Source organism: Dermochelys coriacea, chromosome 6, assembly GCF_009764565.3.
Source record: "Dermochelys coriacea isolate rDerCor1 chromosome 6, rDerCor1.pri.v4, whole genome shotgun sequence".
NCBI classification, from domain to species: Eukaryota; Metazoa; Chordata; order Testudines; family Dermochelyidae; genus Dermochelys; species Dermochelys coriacea.
The window spans coordinates 35570260-35592811 of record NC_050073.1 but is presented as its reverse complement, the minus strand read 5'-3'; the positions used below and the strand labels follow the sequence as shown (position 1 = coordinate 35592811).

Genomic DNA, 22552 nt, shown 5'->3' with positions numbered 1-22552 from the left:
GCGTATTTCTAAAAGAACTCTTTGCAACTACAAAGTGCACCATCTCTACTATGAATCTAATCTCAAGAACTGTACTTATGTCTTTTAACCAATACTCTCTCCCTCTTTTCTTTTTTAATAAATTTAGTTTAATCAATAAGAATTGGCATAAGCATGTATTTGGGTAAGATCTGGAATATTCATTAACCTGGGAGGTAATGTGTCTGATCCTTTGGGATTGGTAGAATGTTCTTATATGATGAATAAGATTTTCAGTAATCCTCATCATATTTGACTTGGGTGTCTGGATGGAGGCCTAAGGCTGGGTTACTTTAAGGGAACTGTGTTGTTGGCTTCAGGGTAACCAGTGAGGTATTATAGAAGCTGTTTTATGTGGGCTTGGTAAATCTAAGTATTGGAATATCCACCAGCTTTGGGGATTGTCTGCCCCATTCTTTGCAGTTCACCCTAATTGAGTGACCTCAGTTGGCTCCCCGGAACTCCGGTCACAGTAGGAAATGGACTATTTTTGTTCAAAATGTTATTTGAGTGTTTTACGCTGTGGTGCTGTGTCGGTCCCAGGATATTAGAGAGATAAGATAGGTAAGGTAATAACTTTTATTGGACCAACTTCTGTTGGTGAGAGAGACGTTTGGTCATCCTCATTTATTTTTGTACTAAAAATTTTTTGTCCGTGTTGTTTAGCAAAGTAAAAATAATAAAAAGGAATGGTAATACTTAGGAAGTCTTTCTATCTGCTCCTTATGGCCCCCCTTACCATAGTATCTGAATGCCTCACAAATATTTATGGGTTTAGCTTCACAACATCAATGTAAGGTAGGTAGTTAAGTTTCTGCGTGTACAGCTGGTCAACAGACATAGATTAAGGGCCTGATGCAGGGTTCATTGACCTCAATGGGCTCTGGATCTTAAAAATCTAGATACATAGATACCACAAAAAGGCTTTAAACAAAAAAGTTTACAGTAGCAAGTTACAAAATTAGATAATCAGTTTATTCTTGGTCGAGTCAAAGCATTTAAGCAGCTCTAAAGAATTCTGTGTCACTTTGAGTGCCTGTAATTTTCAACAGCCCCAATGTAGGTGTACTCAAATCACATAAAAATCAATTTTAAAACACAGTAAAAAACAAAACATGCAAAGTCAGTACTCACTGTTGTGATATTAACACAAGATACAGATGCATAGAAATAACATTTCTACAATATTCCAGTGTGAAATATTCTGTACCATTTGGCAAGGTGCCAATTATCTGTTTGAAATTTAGATGTCCCACTGGGCATTTTCAACAACTGTGATCCTCAATAATTAAAAGTATAGGGATTTGAAAAGGCAAATGTTTAAGAAATACACATCTGAGGAAGTTATTTTAGTAGTGATTGTTTTTGTAATACAAAAGAAATCTTTGACATCAATGCTTAATACTTCATTCAAGTTCCTCTCATTTTCTGCATGCTTTCTGTTGCTTGATAGAGAACTATGACAAAAACATTATAGACTACAATTGTGTTGTCTTTCCATAATGCTGTTTTTGAAAACAAGGAAACATCAGTAATTCCAGTATGTTTTCCTTTCTAATAGATAAACACCACCCTGTGAGATCTTCAAGGTTATTTTCTGATGTACTGTTTATTTACCAACCTTCCTAGCAAGTATCTCCAGTGTAGACACTATAGTAATGGGACATACTAATGTATGCAGCATTGTATTTTCCAAATAACTTTAATGCTAAGATACCTTAAGAAAATAAATTATGTAATTTCTTAATTAAGAATGCAATTGCTCTGAGTTTGAACTTTTAACTCTTGAAAGAGATGAAAAGCATATTTGTTTTGAATTTGAAAGGTGCAAGTTTTCCCTATGTGCATAGCAACAGAATGTATACACCTAGAATATTGGATGTGTATAGAAAATGAATCTGCAATGCAGTGCACTTTGAAGTAAGTTTAGTAGGGCCCAACTCATAATGCAACCTTATGCCCACTTTACTTGTACTCACTGGTGGCTGTTCAATGTAAATGGAATGCTATTTCTGTAAGTTTTGAGCATGACTGATTTTAGTTGTCTCCGTGGTGCTGACTTAAGGTTGCAGTTATCTGAGAATGACTGTGGTTTACTTTGGAAGTGCAACCTTACTTTAAAATGTCCTGCTTTTCTATTTATTTGTTTTACCATTCCTTAATGGTACAGTAATATATAGTCAATACACTGATGTGTCTGCAACCTCAATTTCATCATAATGAAGGGAGGGATTTTCAAAAGTTATTACTGTTGGCCCAACTTGGCTCCCTTTGAAGTTAGATTTCAGTAGGAATTAGGCCCTTATAAAATTTAATTCGAAGTGCATCTCATTGCAGATTAACTTTCCATACTTTAAGTCAGACTTCCATACTTTAAGGCAGAGTTAAACCAGTGCTAAGCACTTCTGAAAATCTCACAAAGTCTTGTTCATTGGAATTTCTTTATTTAAATATATTAAGGCATCTTGCATAACTCTAAATACTTGTAACAATTCTGAAAGCACTAGAGGATACAGAGCCTAGACACAAATACTTTAGCCCATGTAACCACACAGTAAGCCACTATAACAATTAATTAAAATCCCACCATAAATAATCCCCTCTAACAATCACTCCAAGTCTCTACCTACCTCTTTTAGGGAAGCCCAGAACAGATAAGCCTTCTCAATAATGCTCAAGAGAACTTTCAGGAGGACTGTAGTCTTGAATTTATGTTCAGCTGTCCCAAGTCTGATGAAATTTGCACTGTACACAAGGAGGCCTTTAGTCATAACACAGCACATTCTTTACACAATAAAGGACTCTACAGAGAGGTATTATGTTTTAAAAAAAACATTGAAAGAGGTTTCAGAGGGACTTGACAGATTACTTTATGATTACTGTTGCAGTTTGAGTGGAACTCTGGTGTGATCTAATTAACAAAAATCTGTAACAACGTAAGGACAACATTGAAAAAACAATGCTTTGGAAACTTTCCATTACTTAGCCAAAATGACTGATCCAAAATTCAAAGGTAAGCCGAGAGGTTTATAATCCTGAGTTCCTTCCTTCTCCTCTAGTATTTAAAATTTAAAATCCAGATTTTGACTCCAAATCTGACTACTACCAGAGTCAAGAATCCAATTTTCAGCAGTTGGCTAGTCCTGCAGCCAGCCACTGATATTTTCAAGGTAATTGTGGTATGAGGGGTAAAATGTCCTCCTGCATGCATTCCTGTGATTGTGTCAGGAACTGTGAAAGCAAGGGAAAGTGCTGCCATTGTCGTGTGGGACAAATATTACTTTTGCTCTCCCCTGTGAATGTTTTGGTGATGTTACTTTAACAGTGGGATCAGTAGGTTCTTTGAATGCTGGTCCCTATGTGTATTTCACTGTGTGTTACACATGCATTCCATGTGCCTGACATCAAACTAGCAGGAGTAGTGTGGGGATGGTAGCATGGGTAGCAGAAACATGGCTTAGCTGACTATGTACCTGAAACCTGTAACTAGTAGTGTGAACACAGCATAAAAGACTCAACAGCAACCCCAATACAAAGGTATTCTCAGTAGAAGCAGCACATGTCCATTGCCACAGCTCGACAGTCTTTCCTTACCTAGATAATTGATTCTTGCTACACAAGTTCTCGTCAAAAGTTCTGACATCAACTTAATCTCTGCTGAATCTTCTGGCATCACTAGGGAGCTGTGTGAATTTAGAAAAGTCTATCCTGTCTGAAACACAAACTATAGAATTTATCAGAGCAACTCTGGACTCTATCAGGGCAAAAGCTTATCTTCCCTTAGACAGCTTCCCGTCAATGAACAATTTAATCAACCAAGAAGAGTCCACAGACATCAGTTTGTTTCTGCCTTATCCTCTTGGGTCACATAGTGTCATGCACCCATGTGACATCTTTTGCAAGGTTTCATCTCAGTTGTCTATAAATGTTGCTTGAAACAGATTGTGTGCCAAGAAAACACAGCATGGACACAGTAGTAATGTTCCATTCCAGACTGAAGGATTCTCTAAAGTGGTAGATGAACAAGGAATAGTGTGGGGGGTCCTCTTCCTCCCTCCCACACTCGAGAGAATGCTGAACACAGATGAATTCCTACTTTTTAGGGTGCCCACCTGGATATAGGACAAGGCATATGGACTTCTCAGGAGGCTAGAATGTATATAAACCTACTAGAAGAGAGCTGTCCAGGAAGCCTGCAAAGCTTTTTTACCAGTTATATGATCCAATCATATTCTAGTGATGCTGGATAACAGGACTACAGTGTTCTACATCAAACAGCAGGGAGGGGCAAGATCCACTCCCCTCTACATAGAAGCAGTCAGTCTGTGAACCTGGGGCACTCACCATGAGATTACCCTATCAACAGTTCACTTCTTGGAAAACACAGTTCTCAGCAGACAGCCTCATTGCTTGACCGACCATGAGTGGATGTTACACAATTTAGTGGAAAACCCTATATTAGGACCTCTTTGCATCCCAAGCCATCAAGAATTGCAAAATGTACTGCTCAGAGGGACTCTAGGTCAGGGCTTTAGAGGCATTGTCCTGCTAATCTCATGGATGCCTTTCCACTCATTCCACTCTTATCTCAAGTCCTACAGAAGATCCAACAGGATACAGCAATAATCATTCTTGTGACTCCCATTTTCCAGTCTTCTTCATCTGTCAATCTGTCCATCCGTCAGCATCGAATTCTTTCCAGAGTCCTTGACCCAGGACATGGCAAGGTCCAACATCCCAATCTACACTCTCCATTTCACAGCTGGTATTCAGATGGACATCAAACCTAGAACTGAGAAGTTCAGAAAACAAGCCATCCTCACCATAGAAGGAAAGAATCCACCAGAAAATGCTATATAGCAAAGTGGAAGAGATTCTCCATTTGGGTTCAGCATCATCACATGTCCCCAGAGAAAGTGGGGATTTCTGCTATCTTTCATTATCTCCTCACCCTCAAGTCTGCTTGCCTTTCCCTTAGCTTGTTGCAAGTTCAGGTGGCAGCCATCAGCGTCTGACACCCTTCAATTAACAACCACACTATCTTCACCGCATGGTGGATGGTATGTTTTCTCAAAGGTGTAATTATTGTTTCCACCAATAACCAAATCAACTCCAACCTGGGATCTTATCTTGGTATTCTTAACATTAACTAGAACACTGTTTGAACCATTACGGATGCATTTGTCTCATTTACTGATGACAATTGCCAATTCTAGTGGCCATCACTTCTGCCAGAAACATAGAGAAACTTGGACCTCTGATGGGTGACCCATTGTATTCTGTATTCCATAAGGAGAAGATCTATAGCAATTGGACCCTGTAACAGGGTATACTGTTAAGAGTGGAAGGGTCACACTGTTCCAGGGTGTTTGAATGAACAAGGTCCCAAGAAATGCCCTGGTAGTGGAAGAGAGGAAGTGGTCAGATGGAGAAAAACGCCAGGGCATTGTTCCTTTAAAGGCTCAGGATCAAGAGCCATGTAGCATAGGATGGGGTAGGGCCTCCCCTGTCTTCCAGCCTATTAGGAGGAGCTCTCTGGAGGAAGGCAGTATATAGACTGCCTTTTTGCTCAGAACAGGGGATACACTGGTAAGAGAAGGAAATTAGAGGCTAGAAGGCTAAACTTCAGGGAGACATGGCTATAAAACATGACCCTGCGAAGACAAGGCTGGTAGAAGAGCTCAGTATGGTTGGCAGAACCTCCAGAAATCAGCATGAAGCTTTGGATGGCACTAATGGACTTAATTGGTGGGACTGTTTGGAACAGTTTGTGGGCACTAAACCAGCCCTGAGTGAAGGGTGACAGGACTTCTAAAAGAGACTGTGGAGAATCTCTAAAGGTATGTCTAGAGTGCAATTAATCACTGGCAGCTGGGGCATACCAGCTGACTTGGGCTTGTGAGGCTGTTTAATTGCAGTGTAGTCATGTGGATTTGGGCTGGATCCCAAGCTCTGGGACCCTCCTCCTCACAGGGTCCCAGAGTCCAGGCTCCAGCCTGAGCCTGAATGTCTATGCTGCAGTTAAACAGCCCCATAGTCTGAGTCAGCTGGCACGGGCCAGCTGTGGATTTTTAATTGCAGTATAGACATACCCTAAGGGGCCCTGAAGGGAGAGAGAGAACAGAAGGAGGTAGCTGCAAAAGGAACTCTGGCCATGGGGACTTGCTCAGGAAGCAGGGACCCTGTTATTCATCAGAAACTAGCTCCTAAAATAATTTATTGAAAATCAGACAATACAACTGAAAATCCTCCCCACAAGGCCTCATACCAATGTTGAGAATAAGAGACTCTATTCCTTGCTGTGCATCAGCCTTTTACCAGCACAGAACAAAATCTATGTGGAAGTCACATGGACTATTTGTTTCCCTAGTAGAATGAATGAGAGGTCAAGCAATCTCCTGTCACAGACTTTCTAAGTGGATTTCAGGTTATGTCCTGCTCTGATATCATTTGACACATCTTCCTCCTGCACAAGGGGTGAGAACCCATTCTACCAGAGCACAAGCACCTTCAGTAGCATTGCTTCAAAAAGCATCACTCCTTGATATAAGCCAAGTGGCTACATGGAGTTCCATTCAGACCTTCACAAGACACTCTGCTATAATACAAGCCTTCACAGTGGACATCCTTTGTGCTTGTCAGTCACCCATAGTGGAATGAACATAGGCACCTGCACTAAAAGAAGAAAAAGAAGTTCCTTACCTTATAGTAACTGAAGTAGTTTCAGGTGTGTAGTCCCTATCTGTATTCTGCTACCTCTCCTTCTTCCCCTCTGCCTTGATTCGTGGTGGTGAAGGAACTGGAGAAGCAATCTGTCCAGGCTGCCCCTTATACTCTTGGTGTGCAACATGAGAAGGGTGTAGGTGCAGGCTAATAGACACTGCTAGTAAGAATCTTCCAGTCTCAGGTGCCCAAGGCACAGGCACATCCACCAGTAGAACACAGACAGCGACCGCACATCTCAGAGAACTCTAGATGCTACAATGCAAGTAACTTCTCTTTCTCTAGCCATCAGGGATCTGTTTAACCAGGATGGGATGGAACAGTGCAACCAGAAGGTTCCAAGGCAGTTGGTGATTGGCAGTGGACCCTCCTGGCTGCTGAGAGCTGCTTTCTAGGGGTGGTCCCTGACAGAACATGAACGCTTGCAGCTAATAAAGCAGCAGTGCTGGTTTACACAAATCAGGAACTCCCTCCTGTTAATTGCCTCTTCTTCCTGTCTGAGCTCTAAGTTGCAAGAGAATCCATCCCTTGTCCTTACCACCACCTGCATGGCCATGCCTGTTAGGTGTCCTGCCACGGTCTGTGTGTATAGACCAGACATTAAGGAATTCTACTGATGTGTCCTGCTTTGACCAAATGTATCATTTTTATGTAAATGAAGGTATAACAGAAAACTTTCCCCCAAGCCAAAAATCAGTGGGTTCCTCCTGCCAGCTCTATTTCTGTGAGCCAGAGGAGTGGGAATGGGAAAGGTGCCACAATTAGGATGGGTTTCAGAGGATGGTGGTAAAGGGGAAGGTATCCAGATTTGTCAAGGGCTCCCTAAAGAGTTCACAGGCAGCACAAAGCTGTCCTCCTCCACCCCACAGCAGTCTGGGCATGAACAGTAGATATCACCCTAGCACTTCAGCCTGTCCTGTGTGACCTACTTCAAAGCGCACTGGACTAGTACCAGGAGACTCCTGTGCTAATCCTGGCCTCACCACTGACCCGACACACAAGTTCAGGAAAGTGATTTCATTTTTTCGTGCCTCAGTCTCCTCAGCTGTAAACTGGAGCCAATGATGCTTACTCCCCTTTGTGAAGGGGTACAATAGCTCCAGGGCTAGAAAGTGCTCTAGAAGACTCAGGCGTTACTGCGCCAGGGGGAGGGCCCTGGCTGAACCAGGGAGTTTGACTTTGCACTTCCCCGGCAGGCCAGGGGCTCACCCGCGGCTGCAGAAGGAGCAAGGGGCTTTCGGGGCTCCCGAAGTGGGGAAAGAACAGGTTTTGGGGGGGGAAGGGAAAGATCCAACCATCTCCTAGGGGCGGGAGCCAGGGCCTCTTCCCTGGGCTCCAGCGAGGAGCCTGGCAGAGGGGCTGGCGCGGAAGAAGGGAACCGGGGCAGCAGGCGGGGAGGCTGATCCCTCGGCGGGGCTGAGCCGGGGGTCGGGGCCGGGGCCCTGAGCAGCCGCTCCGATTGCGGCAGCAGCGCGGCAGGCAGGGCCCGGGCGGTGGCGCTGCCGCCGCGGCGGAGGCCTCGAGCTCGCCCAGTCTCCGCTCGGGAGGGCCCCATAGCTAGGAGCCGAGCCGAGCCGAGCCATGTCCAAGCGGGGCTGAAGTGCAGCGAGTCCCGCGGGCCCCTCCGCGTGCACCATGGGCACCGGCGCCTAGGCCGCCGGCGGAGAGAGGAGCGGCAGCGGGAGGAGAGAGGAGGCGCGGGAAGATGAGGCGGAGGCCTGGGGAACAGAGCAGGCTGAGCTGGGGCGCCTTCCTCTCAGCCGCCAGGACAAGATGGCAGCGTCCGAGGCGCCGGCGGCAGCCGCAGGAGCAGCAGCCGCAAACAGCTAAGCCCGGCCTGGGAGGCGCCTCCCCGTGACTCTCCCGGACATGCCCAGGGCGGCGGCGGCGGCGGCGGCTCGGACACTCGCGCTGCCCGACCTGTGAAGGTGAGGGGGCCTGCCTGCACTGCCGAAGGGGGGACCCGGCTCCTGCTCTCTGCCTGGGCTGAGGCCGAGGCCGCCCGCAAAAGCCCCGCGGGGCTGGGGCTGTGGCAGCTGAGAGTCCGGGCGGGAGTGGACTCGGGCGCTTCTTGCCCCGTTTCTGGGGAGTGGTAGCAGCTCGGAGCCCGCTGCTCCCGAAGGCGCCTCCTGCCGGGGACCAGGCAAGTCAGGGTACGGGGTGGCGGCGAGGGGGGCGACGACGTTGGCGCTCACAAACTTTGAGTGATGGGTTGGGCCGCCCCTGCCCCTTCTAGCTTCTTTCTCAGCCCTTGGGGTGGGGGGCAGGCGGTGCCCCACCTCGCACACGCACTGCGCAGCTCCCCTGGCGCTGAAGTTTGCACAGGGTGGTGACGCTCCCACGAAAAATCTAGTGGTAAACAAGCAGGCTGGTCCCATACCGAGTGTCCCCTTCTGTTTTCCCGTTCCACTGTTATCATCCCTTCCCTTTCTCTTGCGCCCCAAAGCTTCCCCTTCTTTTATTCTTCCCCCTGCCTTTGCCCCATTCTCCAGTGCACTCTGCAATTTCCCTTTGGATGGCTTTGGTTGACGTTTAAAACTAACCTGAGGATCTGTGTGTGATTGTTGTTGTGATCGAAGAAATGTGATATCCTCCCTTCGCAACTTGTCAGGCCAGCAGGAAGGCGTGGCTGCCGAGCGTCTCTTGTTACAGCGGTTATTGCTTCCCTTTGGGATACAGAGGTAATTTGCAAATGTAGTTTGGGAAGGAGTATGTCTATTTCCATTTCAGAGGGGGAAACGAATAGCTTAAAATGGTACGTGGGACTGATGACAATTCAGTGGAGCTCCTTTGGAACTTATGTTGCTGCGGTTTCTCCCCCCCCCCCTTCTTCCCCCCCCCCACCATGATTTAGTAATAAGTGTTAGTTTAGTCCTTGTATGGTGGTCTCAAACTCTGTGAAATGCTGCTGCTGTTCCCAGGTGACGGTATATTTATTCTGTTTATTACGAAGAGCTCGTTTAGAAAATGCTTATTTGTTGTTGTTTTGGCAGTTTTGTTTTCAAATATCTGTAAGTTGGCTGTTCTAAATCAGTCGAAATTGGAGTTTAACAAAAATTAGATAAATAAGCTGCTGCTTTGTACTTGGAACACTTGATTAGAGAGTGGCCAAAACTAACTCTTCTCACGGTTTAAGATTTTTTTTTTAAATGTTGACCTATCACAAAGGCACTATTTTTAAAGGGGAATATTTGCCAGTCCTTAGCTTTAAAGTAGGCTGTCTTCTGGTATTTATAATTTGACTATTTAAAAAAACAACAGTTTCTTGTTTGAATAAAAGTTTGAGCAGACTCTACAGTTACTTTTTATAACTTTTACCCCCAAGGGAGTCATTCTGTGTCCCAGCACCATTTTGGTTTTAGTGCTGAGTGTCTTATCACCCTTGTACCATAAAAAATCAGCTACTGTATACACATTAGTTAACTTTGTAAGATAAATATTGATAACTTTTTTTATATCAAGCCCATAAATGAACTAGAAATGATATAGGTAGTATTTTAAATGATTTTTTTTTAGCAGTCTGTTTGATATAGATGCTAAATGTCTAAGTTTAAAATGAGAAGCCAGAAACATAGTGTACATCACTTCCATCCTACGGTCAGCAGGTTATTCCTAGCTATTGTATTAAATCATAAAGTTCTAAGATTTCTGAATTTACTTAACAGATCTTAAATGTTTTTTAAATGCCATTTTTAAAATGTTTTTGCTTTGATCACTACCTTTTTAAATGCAGGTCAAGTATGTTGTTAGTGTGGGGGTAACAGATGTTAAAGCTGCAGTTCACTAATAACAAGACTTAGGGTTAAATATGTTTTGTATTCTCTCAATATTACTTTCACATACCATTACAGCAGTTGCACAAAGTGTCTGTTCAAATGGAGCAGCTGATTTGAGAGCAAAATAAAATATGGCTAGTCTCCAGAGGTTTGGTTATAGAGACCTTTGATAAATTAATATTGTTACAGAAGGAACTTTGTTTAAATACGCATTGTAACCTAAAACTGTCTTAACTTTAACAAGCGTTGTCAGCCAGGCAAACAGAGTAATTAAGCAGCTGAAAAATAGGTCAGGACTGTATTCTGAAGTGGCATGATGAGGTTGCAAATAAAGGGTATGGCAATGTGTAAATTTTTTGTAGGTGACTTAATTGGAGAAAATTGATATGATATTGATGACTACATTATCTCAGCATATTTTAAACATGCAATGAGTATATGGTAAACTAGATTTATCTACTCATGTAGAAAATTTGCTTAGACTAGTTGTTTACGGTGCTAAATGTTGGAGACTTCATTTGTAATGCTATTTTGCTTCCCATCCATGGCATGGTATTCTATGCAATAAATCTATAAAGAAATAATTACAAATATAAGTTATGACTGGTGCTTTTGTGTTATAATATGATTCTGTATTTGCCAGCATTTTAGAATTAGCAGACTCCATCACTCTTGAAATCTGGTTGAAAAAAATTTGAAAAAATTGGAAAAAAATTAGTGGTTAAGGAGCTACGTCCGCCTTGAGCCCCTCTGCCAACTTCTGTGGTTTCTTCTACAGTAACTCCTCACTTAATGTTGTAGTTATGTTCCTGAAAAATGAGACTTTAAGCAAAACAATGTTAAGCAAATCCAATTTCTCCATAAGAATTAATGTAAATGGGGGGATTAGGTTCCAGGGGATTTTTTTTTTGCCAGACAAAAGGTATTATATACATTTAAAACAATTTTAAACAAGCAATTTAATAAAGGTATTAAATAGGCTGGCAGCCTCCCTATCAGCTCTCCTACCCCCGTGCCTGCCTCCTGCCCGTGGCAATCGGCTATCTTGCGGCATTCAGGAGGCTGGGGGGGAGGAGTGAGGACACGGCGCACAGTCTCCCCCTCCCTCCCTTGCCTCCTGAATGCCGCAAACTAGCTGATTGCCGCGTTCAGGGGGAGGGGTAGCCTGAAGGCCGCGTCCTTCCCACCTGCCTCCTGAACGCTGCAAACCAGCTGATTGCCGCGGGCAGGAGGTGGGGGGAGCAGGAGAAAGATACTGATTTGCGGGGTCTGCCGGTGGGTGGGAGGTGCTCTGGGGGGCATAGGGAGCTGATGGGGGCTGCCAACCATGGACGTAGCAGGCGGCCAGATGACGTTATATCAGAGCATTGCATAACTTTAAACGAGCATGTTCTGAATGGAGCAGGGACATAAGATTGGAACAATGTTAAGCGAGGAGGATGTTAAGTGGGGAGTTACTGTATTTGGTTGTCTTCTTCTGTCATCTTTCTTTTGTGGGAGACCCCTAGACACAAACAGGGAAACAAAGTGATATCAAATATACAAAGTAAAGAAATTGAGGGGGAGAAATCATAATTATAACAGTATTAGAGAGAGTTTTTTTCGACAAGTGGTTTGTTTTACTAGACTGCTTTAAAGGAACAACATGTGATGATATATAGATATATATTTAAAGTGCTTAGTGTGGGATTTGATACTGCTCTCATTAAAGTCTATAGGAGTTTTACCAGTTTAGGCCAGCACTGAGGAGTTCTGAAAATCCCATCTAGATGTATTGTGAATTAGGACCCTGATTCTGCAGGCTCATGTTCATAGGGGTCCACCTGCATGTATGAGCTTGTGGGTTTGGGGCCTTATGTTAGTGTAGAGAATAAAATCAAAATCAATTTTCTTTTTTCACGCTACCACTATACTGATAAATTATAAGATGTTCTCGTTTATTCTGACAAAACTTTTGAAGTTTAAAAAAAAATTACAAGTTTACCCTCACTTGCAGAGTTCTCAGTTGATGAATCTTTTTGCATGGACAGTGATGTGACTTACACATGGCTGGGCTTATTTTTCTGAACTTCAGAAGTAATGTCAATGCAGTTTAAACAAGCTTGCAATAAGCAAACTTCAATTTTAGAAATCTCGGTACTATTTAACTTTTAGCTAATATATTGATTAATAACTGTAACTATTGGTAGGCTGTAAGTGTGTCTGCACGCTCCATAAGATATGGGCGGGGGGAGATGCAGTTTGGATGAAAAATACCACCGAACACAAAATAAAGTTAAATTGTATAAACTTAGAAGTCCTCTATATTTTAATCTGCACTGTTTTGTCAAACAGTCTACAAGTTACGGGGTATGTGTGTGTGAGAGAATTAGCACTAAATTGCTTGTTTATCAATCGTACTTTTCCTGATGTGTGTTTATACTCCTACAGTAAATGTAGTAAAGATAGGTAGAATAGGCTAATGAGCAAAAATGAAACATGGTAATAACTATTAATCTTCTTCAGTGATGTACTACATGTTGGGATTAATGAAATTGCACCTATATCTCAGTGTAAAGAAAGAGCTTCTAGTCTTCTGTAGCTTTGCAAACCCCCCTAAGATGAATCGTTGAGGAGCTCTTGTTATAACTGCTGCACAGTTACTAGAGAATTTAAGATTATTGCCCGAATGTTAATTTATTAAAGAATGTGTTCTGACATGTACTATTTCTTCAACTTGGATTATGATGGTCATTTAAATGGGAAATGTGGTCTGCAGCAGGTCAAGCTACTCATTTCTGACTGTTCTAAATATTAACTCTATGCTATTTTAAAATGTGGAAACAGCTGTAGATTCCACTTGGCGCTTCAGTATTTTTAAAACTTAACTGTTTTTATGTGGAAGCAAATGCACTTGTTTTCAAAACAAATTTAAGTATAATTTTTACTTCTAAAACAACTTTTGTATTGAAAACTAGGAAGATGCAATTAATTAAGGGAGCCTTCACTAACACCTAAATGATTTGTTACTGGGGGCTGAGTGGGGGGGGGAATACCATTTCTACATTGAGGAAGCATGAAAGATATTCTAAAGTAGAAAGGATTAGAGACCATGTTTTATTCCAATATGTGCACTTTTGGGCAAGAAGTAGTACAAGGTGAACTGGAAAGAAAAGAAAATAGGAAGTGTGTGTTCAGTGGCTGAAATTAGCCTGTTGCACATGAGACCAAAGTTCAAGAAAACAAGTGGTGAAATGTTGTAGGAAAGAATTTTGGGCAGTTTTAGAGAGAAGATGAGTAGGCCGTATATACTTGGTAACAATAGTTAAAGCAGTTTTTAACAGTTTAGTATTCCATTATATGTTACTGGACTTCAGTTTGCATATCTGTATTTTCAAGCTTTTTCTTGCTATTTCTGCAGCTAGCATAACTTGTTAGAGATACCCTCCGTTTTTTTCCTCACAGGAAGATAATGAAATTTGAATTTTTTTTGTTGGTAATTTATCAGCTTTAGCATATCTTGAATTGCTTTCTCTGTAGCATAAGAGGAGGTAGACAAAGCAGACCTGGACTGGAGCTTGTGGTTTGAAATATCCTACTGCTCATTTGTCTATAGACAAATCTTAATTTAAAACCTGTTTTTTATCTTAGTCTTTATGACATTGATGCTGTCCTTTCCTTTTGGGGCATTAACTTTTCAGAAGCAAATAAGAAAAATATAAAGATGGAGCTCAAAGTGCATGTTCTCATATTCCTGGCTAATCTGCTCCTTATCTTTTATGTCATCTTGTATGGGTGCAGTTTGTTTATTTTTTAAAAGCTTAGTCCTATCTACCGGGTGTTCATTTGAAAAAGCTTTTATTTCTGCATATATTTTAATCTCGTTCTTTTAAAAGTGTTTCTGTAACAAGGCTATTGTACAATTTATTTGAGAAAATACAGTCAAATTGAATGGGGATTTGCTTTTTGACATCTTGCAGAAATTTCTCAAGATGTGATCTCTCATCTTGAGGTTGAGGGCAGGTAGGGAACATTTATAGTCTTGTTTTATACTACTCTTCTGAAGGGTCATAGTAATCTGAAGTAATTCATCTTTCTGTATAAAGCCAAATCATGTTAATCCGTACTCTGGGAATAGGAGGGCCTGTTCTACATTAGGAAATTAGGTCAGTATAACTCTTGCTCAAGGGTGTGAAAAATCCACACCCCTGAATGATGCAGTTAAACCCTCCAACCCTGGTGTAGACAGCACTTAGATCTATGGGAGAATTCTCATGTAGAACTGGCTATCACATCCCAGGAAGGTGGAATACCTATGCTGATTGAGGAACCCCTCCTGTCAATGTAGGTAGTGTCTTCACTGAAGCACTACAGTGGCGCAGCTGCACTGCTGGAGTGTTTTAAGTGTAGACAAGCCCAGCAAATTATGTTTTGTGAATTGTCATGTGTTGTGTGCTGCACTCTCTAGCTCCAACAGTTAATTTCTAATTTACTATTTTGCTTTAAAACTGGAAGAGAAAACAATTATTTTTTTAAAAACAAAACCTTAAATCAGTCAGCAATTTCATGATGAAATATTTCTGGCTATTTTAAGGCTTTTAGATTTAAACATTTGACCTGACTTCTACATTGTTGAAAACTTATGTGGAACATTCTCTAATTTCTTAATTAGAACTACATATTTCTAGTACACGCATAATCGTGTGTGTATGTGTATATACATATATAAAACCTCTCTATTTCAGAGATTATTTAAAATGACTTACTGTTTATGTGATCTACTAAAATATAGTTGTGACAGGGTTTCCAGGGTGCAACCTGAACTGTGGGACCACGGAACCCTCTGTCCCATCCCATCAACCTGGAGTATCCCTTCTTTGGTGCTGTTGGCAAGCTATAAACCTCTGGCAGGTACTGTACTTACACGGACATCCACAGGCAGGAACACACCCAACTGAGTTACACGAGTGCTTCTCCCAGCCAATCATGAACCACTAGTAGAGAGGCTCCAGCCATTTTGCCCCAGCTTCCCAGCTTTGCACCCCAGAGCAATACCATCTTGCCCTGGTCAGAAACCTGACCAGTGTAAGTTCATTACCCAGTCTGTCCCTCCCTCGATGTAGAGAGGACACGCACTAGGAGGACTATCCCTAGCTATTCTGAGGCCCTACGCAGTCCTGCTGCGGGGTGTGTGTGTGTGGGGCCCCAGGCTTCCAGGGGGCGGCTGGCCCCAGGCCTCTGCAGGCTGGCTTGGGAGTCGGGGAGAATGCCCCCCCAGCACTCACCAGCGGTGCGGCTGGGGCCAAGTTGCTGCACTTCCTGCCGCCAGGGAGTGCAACAGTCTAGCCCTGCAGCAGTCCTCAGGGGAGTGGGGTTGGGGCTGGGGTGAAGCAGAGGCAGGGGCGGAGCAGGGCGGGGACCTTGGGGAAGCGGTGGAGTGGTGGCGGGGCTGGGGTGGAGGGAGTGGAGTAGGGCGGAGTGGTGGCGGGGCTGGGGCGGAGAGGTGGCGGGGCTGGGGCGGAGCAGGGGCTGGAGCAGCATGCAGCTGTGCAGGACACCAGGAAATTTGGTGCCCTAGATTTCCGGTGCCTTACGCAGCTGCATACTTTGCATATGGATAGGGACGGTCCTGCACGCTGTCCTTTGAAAACTGAGCTGAGATTTCTCAATCAATTCAACCAAAACACACTGTTTGAGGTAAAATATAAAACAGATTTATTAACTACAGAAAGATAGATTTTTAAGTGATTGTAAGTAGCAAGTGTAGAGATCAAAGTTGGTTACCTAAGAAATAAAATAAAATGTCAGTCTAAGTTCTATAAACTAAACAGGATTTGAATCAAGCAGTGTCTTACCCTGGCAGGTGGTATAGTCCTTCAGTATACAGACAGGGACTTTCCTTGAGCCTGGGACCACCTTCCCATAGTTCAAAGTCTTTGTTCTCCAGATATGCTTCTACGTGTTGAGTTGTGGGGGGAGTGAGGCCAAGTCATGATGTCACTTCCTCTCTTTATAGTTTCTTCCAGCTTGCTGGAAAGATCTAAGCTCGTGATGTGGGGAGGGTCCACCCCCATTGGTCAAGCATTCTCCATTGTCTACATGCTCTCTCTGAGAAGTCTTCTGGGATGGCTGTTGGGAAAGTAGATTCCCTTTACTGGGCCATCAGCCTGTCTGGCTACTCCATTGTTGTACGTGAAAGGCTGGTTGAGGGTTTTCACAACCTTGCAACATATTTCAGTAGCACACACATAGAAAAACTTCATAACTTTGCATACAATGGTAGCACATACAATCCAACGGAATATTAATGTTCAACAGATCAAGACTTAAAAATGATACATCACAAGGCATACTTTATACATAACATATCATAATTATATGACAGTGGTGAATATGAAGGTTCCAGGGTGCTGCTTTGAGGCACAGAATGCCACAATAGTGTATTGTGCTCCCTTTCTGGCTTGACTGAATGTGTGTGTGTGTATGTGTATATGTATATATATTTTTGGGGTGGCATAGAAATGATTCTTTAAGGCTCCCCAAAACTGGGCAATGTATTGCTGCAGAATCCACGGGCATCAAAAATAAACTCTGTGTATGTATGTCTGGTGAGACTGATTAACCAGGGATTGTTAGGAAAAAATATCATGACATACTTCCAACTTAGTGAACATTTTCCATATTTAAGGCTATTTTAGCAAATAAAAGGATTAGAAAAATAGCCTTATAAAAATACGGCTATGATTAGTATTGCTATTAAAATTTGCTCCACAATTGGGGGACTCACTTTGGCTCCCAACTCCCACAATTCCATGGTGTCCAAAAATAAGATGTTGTGTAAATAGTAGTTGGGGCTAAACAAAACAGTTATGTTAATTTTGGCTTCGTTCAAAACACAGCAAAAAAATGGGTGCTGGTAAAATGGATTAGAACAAAATTAGTAGGGGAAAATATTACTTTTTAGTTTCTAAGGAGATAGTATCAGATCTGTAAAAGTATGAATGCCCTTTTTAAAAGTAAACTAATGAGGTAGAATGGTTCCTAAATGGTAAATTTCTCTGCAATGGGTAACCTATACAATACTCATTGAAAATTGGATATATTGCTAAACCCCTCCCCATGAAACAATTCTTAATTTAAAATGTAATCTTTTAAAACTGATCATATCTCAGTCGCTCATCCAATTAGTGATAACAAAATAAATCAATAGTTTTGGAAAAGAAGATCTTCATTGTGTGGTATCACAGCTTTCAAACAATTAATGTGCCACTGTGGAATGATTTCCCATTCTCTTAAATTACTTTTAATTTAATGCGTGGTTTAACTTAATTTTCTATTTTGATTTATGTCTTTTCCATAGAATGTAGACTACTTGTTAAAGAATAGACAAGATACATGTTTCCATGAATATAACTTAGTGGGTACACACATGAAAGCAGTAAAGTTATCCAAAATATATAGTAGAAATGTTATTGTCATGGAACGAAAGAGTCTCTGAAGCGTTTGTGGTTTTGAGGCAAACAAAGTATGGAACTTGGTGTTTTACAGACTTGTCTTGTGTTGTCACAAGGGTTTTTATCTTGGTGGCAATGTTGAAAAGAACATGAACTGTAAAATAGGTGCTGATTTCATTTGTACAGTGCTCATTATGAGGGATGATAAATAAACTCTTGCAATTAATGTCTAGGTTCCAGTATTGAAAAAACTTGACTTAGGACAAAGAATAGATAAACTAAAGTTTTAAAATGTTTATTGTGACAAATAGCCATGCTTCACAGTTGGTGAAATCTTTTTATTGCAGAGATGTTTTATATTAGAATCAGAGAAATCACCAAGGCCTAAAATGAGTGTTGTCATGTAAAATGCAACAGTTGTAGCGAAGAATTTAACTTTGAAATTTGACTCAACAAATGCAAATAAAAATGTAAAATAAATTGTAGTTATAGGATAAGTAATACATATCAACCTTTTAAATCCACAATGAAATAAAAAAAAATCCCCATTGTAGGACCACAATAACCATTAACTACAGGAAATCAATGAAAATAGACCGGATACAGTTTATTATAAAGTTATACCCTAAAATCTCAAAACAATTAAACTATCATTAAATCTAAGCAGAAATTTGTGAACACCTTTCAGTGTCCTACGTAGTCTGTATTATATAGATTTTAATCTTAGTTCTTGATTAGAATTTAAATTTACCCAACACCTATTATTTTAAGGATTGAGCCTGTTAGCCTAAAAACGTGTGCCATTTCCCTCTCCGTTCATGCAATGCATATTTAACTTCTCCACCTTTACTCTTGAGGGAATTCTTCACCAAAAAAATAAAAATTCTGTGCACAATATTTTAAAATTCTGCAAATTTTATTTGTCAAAATAACACTAAATAATCATGCCAGTTTTAATTATTTGGTAATTTATTTCAAAATATCTGTCAGCCAGTATGTCTGTAACAATACAGACACACACACAAATTCCACCAGGAGTAGAGAGTTAAAGAAACCCTTGTGACAATCCAGTTCCTGTTTCTCTGCCCCCACTCCCTGTAGAGCCCAGCTGAGGGGCCAGATATCCACAACCCCTCCCCCCCCAAGCCCAGCTATGGGGCCTTCTCTTGCCCAGATACCTGCACCCTCTTTCCCCAGAGCCCAGCTGCAGAGCCCCCACCCCACCAGCCCAAACACCTGTCCCCCTACCTCTCAGAGCCCAGGGATCCAGAGGAGAAACATCCTGATGCTTGGTCCCAGGCTTGCATGGAGTTTTGTGCGTGCTGCCATCTCTTTCCCTCAGGGGGTGCAGGGAGCTACAGCTGCTGGGAGCCCTCCAGCTCCTCCTCCCCCACCCCCGGCAGTGTCTACCAGGTGTGAGCTGGGCTCTGTCAGGTCCAGCAGCCTCTAGTGGTGACCAGCAGCACTACAGCCCATTTCTGTGGGGGAAAGGAAATTCTGTGTGCACAACATTAATTTCTGGAAGATTCTGCATTGCGCAGTGGTGCAGAATTCCCCCAGGAGTACACCCTCCATACACATCCTTCAGAAACCTTTTTGCAGGTCTTACTCTTTCCCTGACTGAAAAGTTACTACTGCTTCTCTCCATGGCTTGGACAGGTTTTCCTGCCTGTCAGCTTCTCTATTGCTCCTGGATTCCCTGCAACTTTCTGCCCTTCTCTCTCCTATCATTCTGCTCCCTGTCTGCCTTTTCTCCTGTGAAAGAGTCAGTAGTTCTCCAGACCACTTGCTTGTCCACATTTTCTGTTTGTTTTGGTTGAGGTTTTTCAAGCTTCGTTCTTGAGCATGTAAGCTATTTTCTTAACATGAAATTCACCCATATAGTAGAAGGGCCCACACAAAGTTCTATCCAGTCATTTGAGAATTTTTTATTTCAGTAGATCTTCTTCTGTTTTAGGTGAATGAAGGATAAATTAATTTTTAAAAAAGAGATCAGACTGATAGGTCTGCGTGTAGATGCTCAAGCTAGTTCAGATCTACTGTTTGTGTTGAGGATAGCCTATGCTGATTCAGAGCTGGTGGCAGATATTTCATTTTTCTCCCTGTGCATACTAGTTTATTGCTTGCAAGCAAAGGAGGAAAAAATAAGTTTGTTCATCCCATTTGTGTTTTTGACTAAAGTCATATTGGGATCACAAGGTTTAACTTTTTACGTGTGTACAGTATGAATATAATTATGCCTTTGTGCTTTAATATTACTGTTGGTATAATTGACTTTCAGAAATAATTTAGGACACCACTAAGTCATGTGAATTTCCTTTTTACATTTTTAGTTTAACACTCCTTATGTTTTAAAAAAAATAATTTTTATATATTGAGACTATGGAGTTCTGACCAATTTCATTTGAACTTACATTGTCAGTAATTGAAATACTTTAAATATTTACATTGAATGTAGACTAATCTTTTCCTATGAACTGAAAATAGCATGATAGGAATGTCTCAAATGATTCTCCCCACCTAATTGTTTTGAATTCTAATTCTGTTAAAGAAGTCTGTCTAAGCCTTCTATCTAAGGACCTTAAAGGGCTGTACAGATACAAAGTCCTGTAACACTCCTTTGAGGTGGGAAAGTATTACTATATTTACTTACTAAGTGGGGAAACTGAGGTTGCATCTTGTCCATTTCCCCTCAACAAGTCTGTTGCAAAGTTGGGAACAGAGCGCAAATTTCCTTATTCTCATTCTGTGCCTTCTCCTGATTATTTGCTTATCAGTTTTTGCCTTCCAATTATTAGAATTTTATATTGAGATAAGTGCAGTATATCATCTGTGCAGTCCTACTCTTGAGCTTGAAATGATGTTGGTCCTGAAGAGATTAGTATTGGATAGCTGTGCAAAACAATACCCCTCTCCTCCCCCCTCCCAACTCGTGGTTGCATGCCACCTCCTCTCATTCTTAGTTTGCCCTCCTTATTATCTTCCAGTCAGTTCTTTCAATGAATGAGCTTTATGTAGGAGCTTCATCTCTTCACCTGCTGTTCTGGCTCTTTTACCTGCTCAGTGCTTATCCTTCATTGAGTATCCTTTTTAATTCTCTCCCTGCATTCCAGTCAGGTAGGAGTGTATGTGTTAAAGTATTTTCTGACCCTGGAGTTTTTTCAGGCTCTTCTGGTTCAGCACCACTAAGATACAGGCCTCCATGGATTTGAGAGGAAACTAGATTCTATAGCCTTTGATTTTGCTCTAGATATTTATTTGCCCTTGTCTCAGAAGCTCAAAGTGCCTTTATGGAGTTAGAGGAATGATAGGGTTGGATAAATGATAGCACAAAGGCAGATCTCCCTGGGATGAGATCTATTGTGTCCCTTTACCCTTCCACCAATGGAAATGGAGGGTATAATGTGGTCCATTTGTTTTACAGTGTCTCAGGATTCTTCCATCCATCTCTTTCTTACATGAGTGTGGGAATTCACCTTCAGGTACCTGTTCTTTCAATTTGGGGCAGAAGCTGCATAATTTTTATTAGAGTAAAAACTTAAGAAAATTTAAAGTACGGTAGAAGTATAGGTGAATATAATCCCCTCTATTCATTTGCATAACTACTGTTATCTTGAATAGCCAGCAGGCTTGCATGCAGAGGAGGATGTATCCAGAAGCCTGGTATTTCTTCAATTTAAAAATATACTTTTATATCAGTGGCTCTCAACCTGAGGACCCACATTTTGATTTAAAATTTTTTGTGGTTCCCCAACCCTCCCACTCAGCTCCAGGCTCCGCCCTCACTCCACCCCTGTCCCTCCTCTTGCCCACTTCTTTCCACCCCCTCCCTCAAGCGCACCCCTTCCCTGCTCTTCCCCTCCCTCCCTCCCAGTGCCTCCCACATGCCGCTGAACAGCTGTTCCATGGTGTGCAGGAGGCACTGGGATGGGGAAGAGTTGTTCAGCGGGGCTGGTGGCCCTGGACACGACTTGCAAACCCCCAGAGTAGTCCGTGGACCCCAGTTTGAGAATCTCTGCTTTATATAACATTGTGACCAATACCACCCCAACTTAATGTCTTGCTTGGTCTTTTGGCTTCTCCCCTTGTGTTACCATCTGGCTGTACTAAGTGAACACATCTGTGAGATGATACATCTGTTTATGCCCCTTGACCAAGAAAGAGAGGATGGTGTAGTTTCCGGAAAGTGTTTACTCTTCAGTACTTCTCCTTACAGGTTACAAGGTTCTCTTCTTTCTGGGGACCTCTGAATGAAATTACCCATACAACAGTAATCTTAAAAATAAGATTGATTTAAAACCGGAAATAGCTATTTACCTACTATCTGGGTTTACATCTTCCAGAAGCTAAACTTAAATAAGGCATTTTTAAGATAGTTACGGAGAGAAAAGAAAAGTGAATAACGTACATCTCTTGAAAACAGTCTGCTCTCTGACCTTTTGGTCAGGTTGTCATGATTGCTTGGTGTCCAGAGACAAATTTTTCTTGCTGTGTCCAGAGATCTTTTAAGATTTGTCACATTTTGTTTTTGTATCAATTTAATTCTGTCAGCTTAGAAACAGATCAAGTTAAATCAATGCAATCCTTTAATGTAGACAGTTA

At 41.9% G+C, this 22552-nt stretch overlaps 1 protein-coding gene and 1 long non-coding RNA gene across 12 annotated transcripts in view; one reads left to right on the top strand and one right to left on the bottom strand.

Annotated features, from left to right (window-relative positions):
• The window catches only part of LOC119856591, a 28857-nt gene extending 19345 nt beyond the window's left edge, over positions 1 to 9512 (bottom strand). For 3 of the 6 annotated variants that reach the window (XR_006281845.1, XR_006281846.1, XR_005293356.2), the window contains exons 1-2: positions 6721 to 7893; positions 2649 to 4810 (exon numbers count right to left, since the gene is read on the bottom strand). This is a non-coding gene — a long non-coding RNA (uncharacterized LOC119856591). Of the gene's footprint in view, positions 1 to 583; positions 4811 to 6720; positions 7894 to 9284 lie in introns of those variants that run through there. The other 3 variants (XR_006281847.1, XR_005293357.2, XR_006281844.1) reach the window with 3 other exon arrangements.
• HIPK3 (homeodomain interacting protein kinase 3) overlaps positions 8531 to 22552 on the top strand; it is a 151015-nt gene continuing 136993 nt past the window's right edge. For 2 of the 6 annotated variants that reach the window (XM_043515742.1, XM_043515740.1), the window contains exons 1-2: positions 8539 to 8669; positions 9353 to 9422. The gene's annotated coding sequence lies outside the window, so the exon portion shown is untranslated. Of the gene's footprint in view, positions 8670 to 8763; positions 8885 to 9352; positions 9423 to 9477; positions 9497 to 22552 lie in introns of those variants that run through there. The other 4 variants (XM_038404245.2, XM_038404250.2, XM_038404247.2 and 1 more) reach the window with 4 other exon arrangements.